The following is a 6,000-nucleotide window of genomic DNA, read 5'->3' on the forward strand; positions in this document are numbered from 1 at the left end:
TTTGACATCTTTTTCACCTTGCATTTTACTTTTTTTGTACACTAATGTACAGTCGAGTCCCTGAAATAGATCGAGACCGTGTTAGGGAAATAATTGACTAATTTTTCAAAATCCGGATTCCCCACAACTCGAACCCATCGGCTATACTTCAAAGTAAAGGAATATTGTTTCGCATCCATTTTCACAGTTTGTTTCAATGCAATACCTGAATTCACGCAATCGCTATCGCGATTTTAACCGCTTCCCTGACACGCTGATTGTGCACAGTGGAGGCGGACAAGTTTAGATGTACAGTATCTTCGTAAGCTATCTCTGTTTGCAGGTAAGTGTTTGGCTATGGAATTTACCCGGAATGAAGTTGCACCCGAAGAGGCAAACAATCACTGAATTTCTTCAAGTAGTTTTTTTTTGTTAATCCGCGCCAGTCAAACACGCCAGTAATTTTCGGAAAATCGCAATGTGCATTCTCAATTCTAGGTAATAAATTTAGACGAAGAAACACCCCGAAGCTCTGCTCCCTCTTCGGGGACTACTAAATCTACTTGCCTCACTAGCAGCCCTAAAACTTGCATCGTGAGGCAAAACTAAGCGGGCGCAAGCACGAAGAGACAACACGGTAGCGGTAGGCGACAGAGTCGGTAGGTACCCGGGCATGTCGGTGGCGCATTTCGGAAGTGACAAAGGGACGCTGTGCGATGCACGTGCACACTATGTATACTAAAAAAAAAATCACAGCATATTCACGAAGTGAGTGGATGATGATCAGCGGGGTGAAGCGTCCGTCCGTTTGTTCTTGCTTCCGTCCGTTTGTGCGCCCGTTCATCCGTGTGTGCGTCCATACATGCATCCCTGCATTCATCCGTGCATCCGTCCATATAGTGACCACACCAAGTACCACCATCCAGCAGACATACCAAGGACTAGACAAGAAGCGGCTACCTACTACTGCTACTACTACTACTGTAAAGAGGTTTATTGGGCGAAACAAATAGGCAGGTGGAAGATTCGAGATAGCGACAGGACGAGGAAGATGGAGGAGCTCGAGCGCAGATCTCGTGGTGCCTTACTTTGCGATGATGCTTGTTGTTCCCTTTTGATGTCATCATTCCTTCATTATAATTGCCCCCGTCGAGAAAGATGAAGCCATCCTGGCGATCTAACAGGTGGGAACGAGCGGGTCGAAGTACGGCTTCAAGCGGTTCACATTAACAATATCGTGTCCACGCCGACGATGGTCACCGAGTGGCGTAAGCAGTTCAATGGCGTAATTGACGGGCAATGTGCGCTCTATCACGCGGTATGGACCATGGTAATTTGAAAGTAGCTTGGTAGACAAACCAGGTACACAGGGTGCTCCATACAGCCATACAAGGGTTCCAGGGGAGAACTCTGCGGCAGGAGGGTGGTTGTCATCGCGGGCCTTTTTCTGGCATTGCTGGTCAGCCGTAGTAAACTGCTTCGCTAGTTGGCGGCATTCTTCGGCGTGACGGGCGGCTTCAGACACGGTCGTGCACTCAGATACATCTGGTGCGTATGGCAGCAAAGTGTCACTTGTGTGCGATGATTGACGTCCGTATAGAAGGTACAATGGGGAAAAGCCGGTGGTGACTTGGGTAGCGGTGTTGTACGCGTAGGTCGCAAACGGAAGAACCAGGTCTCAGTTCGTTTGGTCAGATGCCACATGCGTCGTGAGCATGTCACCCAGGGTCCGATTAAACCGCTCAGTCAGGCCATTCGTCTGAGGGTGGTAAGCAGTACTCATCCGGTGTACAATATGGAACTGACGGAGAAGTGCTTGGATTACGTCGGATAGAAATACACGGCCCCGGTCACTGAGGAGCTCGCAAGGAGGGCCGTAACGCAACACAAACCGATGGAGGATGAAAGATGCGACGTCCTGAGCGGTCGCCGTAGGAAGAGCAGCGGTTTCGGCGTATGTGTCAGGTGATCTACAGCAACGATAGCCCACCGGTTACCTGCTGTGGTCAATGGCAGTGGTCCATAAAGGTTGATTCTGACGCGATTGAATGGGCGTTCAGGGCACGCAAGCGGCTGTAGTGGAGCTGCTCCTGCATTTGGTGGCTGTTTTCGTCGCTGACACTCGTGGCAGCCGCGAATAAACTGTCGAACAAAAGTAAACATCCCACGCCAGTAGTACTGCTTCCTTAAACGTTCATAGGTCTTGAAGACACCGGCGTGAGCGCATTGCGGGTCGGAGTGAAATGATGCACAGATTGTAGAGCGCAGCTTTTGGGGAATAACGAGCAGCCACTTCCTGCCGTCTGGTGAGTAATTGCGCCGGTACAAAAGGCCACCTCGAATGATGAAGTGCGAAGCCTGGCGTCGCATTGCTCGAGTGGTGGGAAGTGTCGGTACCCCAGATAAGACGTCCAGAAGCGAAGTTATCCATGGATCGTCGCGCTGTGCGGAGGTCATTGTGTCGATGTCAAGAGCGGACAGCGCGTGTTCTATAGAAGATATAGAGGCAACCTCAGCGGACAGTGATGATCGTGAGAGCGCATCAGCATCGGCATGTTGGCGGCCGGAACGGTACACGACGCAGATGTCATACTCTTGAAGTCGCAGAGCCCAACGGGCAAGACGACCTGATGAATCCTTCAGCGACGACAACCAACATAAGGCATGATGGTCTGTAACTACAGCAAAGGTGCGGCCATATAAGTATGGGCGAAATTTCACAATCGCCCAAAGTATGGCTAAGCACTCTTTTTCGGTAATACTGTAGTTTACCTCAGCCTTGTTCAGCGTTCTGCTGGCGTAGGCGACGACATACTCAGGGGATCCAGGCTTGCGTTGAGCGAGAACTGCACCGAGACCGACACAGCTGGCGTCTGTATGGATTTCAGTTGCAGCCGTGGGATCATAGCGGCGCAATATAGGCGGTGATGTTAGGAGACGGCGAAGAGTGGTAAATGCGTGATCACATTCGAAAGACCATGATGAGATGTCGTTGGCACTGCTTAAAAGTTTAGTCAAAGGGCAATTATGGAGGCAAAGTTGTGCACAAACCGACGAAAGTAGGAGCACAATCCTACGAAGCTGCGTAACTGTTTTACAGTTGTCGGTTTGGGGAATTCAGCGACAGCGCGTAGTTTAGCCGGGTCTTGAAGAACGCCATCCTTTGATACGATGTGACCGAGAATGGTGAGCGTCCGAGCAGCGAAGTGGCATTTCTTGAGATTCAGTTGGAGCTGCGCATTCTTCAGACACGTGAGGACATGTTTCAGGCGTACAAGATGTGTTGCGAAATCGGGTGCAAAGACGACGATATCGTCGAGGTAGCAGAGGCATATGTTCCATTTCAAACCCCGCAGAACCGAGTCCATCATGCGCTCGAATGTGGCCGGCACATTGCAGAGGCCGAACGGCATGACATTGAACTCATATAGCCCGTCCGGTGTCACGAAGGCTATTTTTGGACGATCACCATCTGCTAAGGGCACCTGCCAATACCCCGAACGCAAATCTAACGACGAAAAAAACTCGGCACCTTGTAAGCAATCAAGGGCGTCATCAATCCTGGGCAAAAGGTACACGTCTTTGCGAGTGATCTTATTTAAGCGCCTGTAATCAACATAGAAGCGAATTGTACTATCCTTCTTCTTAACGAGAACGACAGGCGATGCCCATGGACTTTGGGAAGGTCGGATAACGTCGCGCTTGAGCATATCGTCAACCTGTTCGGTGATAACCTGACGTTCCGTGGCGGAAACACGGTATGGTCGCTGTCGTACTGGGGCGTTGGGACCTGTGTCGATGCAGTGAAGAAAACTGGGAGTTCGGCCAAAGGTAGGTTGAGCAACGTCAAAGGATTCATGGAACTGGTAGAGCAGTTGAAGAAGCTCAGAGCGTTCAGATGGCGATAGTCCGTCGGCATTCGATGAATCGAAAAGCTTGCAAGGTGGTATATTGAAAGGGTTGAGGGCACTGATGGCGTCGTAGTCACCGGAACAATCTGGTGGCAGGGTAAAAATTTGTTCTTTATCAATGGCATGCACGTGTCCAAGAGATTCACCTTGAAACAGTTCGACGGGATACGGAAGGGTATTGATGAGGCAAAGAGCACTGTTTCCTTCAGAAATAGAGAGAGTTGAATAAGGCAGAAGAAGTGATCTTCGACTAAGGAAGAGGCTTGATGGATCAAAGAATGCAGCTTCGTTCCTAATGCCGTCACAGAACACGGGGAGCAGCACAGCTGCTGTCGGAGGAATTTCAGTGCTTTCTTTGACGACGTGTTTGTGTACGGCGGGCTGAATGCGGCTGGTTGGTTGGTCGTAAAACGGGAAAAGTTCAAGCTTCGATCTTCCACAATCAATAACGGCATGGTTACGCGACGAAAAATCCCATCCGAGTATGATTGAGCATGACGAAAGGACAATAAACTCAACAGTGTAGTGGTCCTTCGCAATCATCAGTCGGACAGTACAGGCGGCTACAGGCTGAACCGGGTCCTTATTCGCTGTTTGCAAGGACATCATATTAAGAGGCGTCATCACTTTTCGGAGCTTGCGGCAAAGTTTAGCGTCTATCATGGAAACGGCAGCACCAGTATCCACTAGAGCATATGCTCGAGTACCTTCTACAAAAACTTCGACAATATTCGACGGCAATGTCCGAGGACTTGAGCATTTCGACAGCGCAGTTCTTGCCTCCTGAACTGCGGCGGTTAGTTTCCCTCGTGTTCAGGAGCTGGCCGACGACGCATGGGTGACAGGGAGCGATGACGGGGTGAAGGTGAGCGACCAGACATAGTACGCGGACATTCCCGTGAAGACGAGCTTGACTGAGGGTCAGAATTTTCCAGACGGGATGGAGAAAGGTCCATGAAGCTGTACTGTGTCCGGGCGTCTGTGTATCCCGGCACGCGACGACGGCAGTAACGGGCGATATGGGCAGGGCCGCCGCACGCAAAACATATGGGCCGGTTATCGCGCGTTCTCCAAGTATTGGCGACGAGGGGACCAGTCCATGCGGCAGACGGGTGAGTTGAGGCTGTGGTGGCAATGGGAGGAACCCAGGCGGTGGACGGCTGAGTTGGGGCTGAGGTATACGGCAGTCCCTGGAACAACGGGTGTGGTGTGGCTGCTGCCGCTTTAGTGCCCCAGCGTAAGTAAGAGGCGCGGTGACGGGGGGCTGCTGCAAGGGCACCAACATAGCCTCGGAAATCTGCTCCTGGACCACATGTCGGGGCATGGGAGCCAATGGTGGTGGGTGTCGCAGTGGCTGTTGCTGCGAGAGCTCCTGGCGTTGAGCAAAAGGCAGCAGAGAAAGCTGCCGAGCCACTTCCTCTCGCACGAAGTCTTTCATTTGTGCGAGAAGGTCTGTCTGGTCAGTCATAACGTCCAGTGCGGTCACTGGTTGGATTGTCTGGAATGAGCGTCGTGTCTGAGCTCGTTGCCTCCGCAATTCATCATAGCTTTGGCACAAAGTCACTACTTCTGCCACAGTGCTAAGAGACTTCGCGAGAAGCATCTGGAAAACATCATCATCGACGCACTTCATAATGTGCTGTATCTTCGCACTCTCACTCATGGAAGCATCAACGCACCAGCAGAGATTGATCACATTTTCGATGTATGATGTGAAAGTTTCACCTGGCTCCTGTGCCCGTGTGTGCAGACGTTGTTCGGCGCGTAGCTTCTGTAAGACAGCACGACCAAAACTGGCACATATAGCCTCCTTGAAGGCGGACCAATTCGCGAACTCGGTTTCGTGGTTCGTATACCACAGCTTGGCCACGTCGGTGAGGTAAAAATTGACAGTGCCCAACTTAGCAGCGTCATCCCACCTGTTGGGTCCACTGACTTTCTCGTATGACGACAGCCAGTCCTCGACGTCCTGGTCTTCGGTGCCCGCAAAGATCGGGGGGTCTCGCTGATGAACCGGGCCGGGGCAACTAGCGGCCGCGAGAAGTATCGTTTGTTGGGCAGCGTCAACTTGCATAGTCGACGGCAGGGTGCGGAATTGGAGTTCCAGGTT

This window comes from Rhipicephalus microplus, chromosome 7 (assembly GCF_043290135.1).
Source record: "Rhipicephalus microplus isolate Deutch F79 chromosome 7, USDA_Rmic, whole genome shotgun sequence".
In the NCBI taxonomy this organism is placed as follows: Eukaryota; Metazoa; Arthropoda; class Arachnida; order Ixodida; family Ixodidae; genus Rhipicephalus; species Rhipicephalus microplus.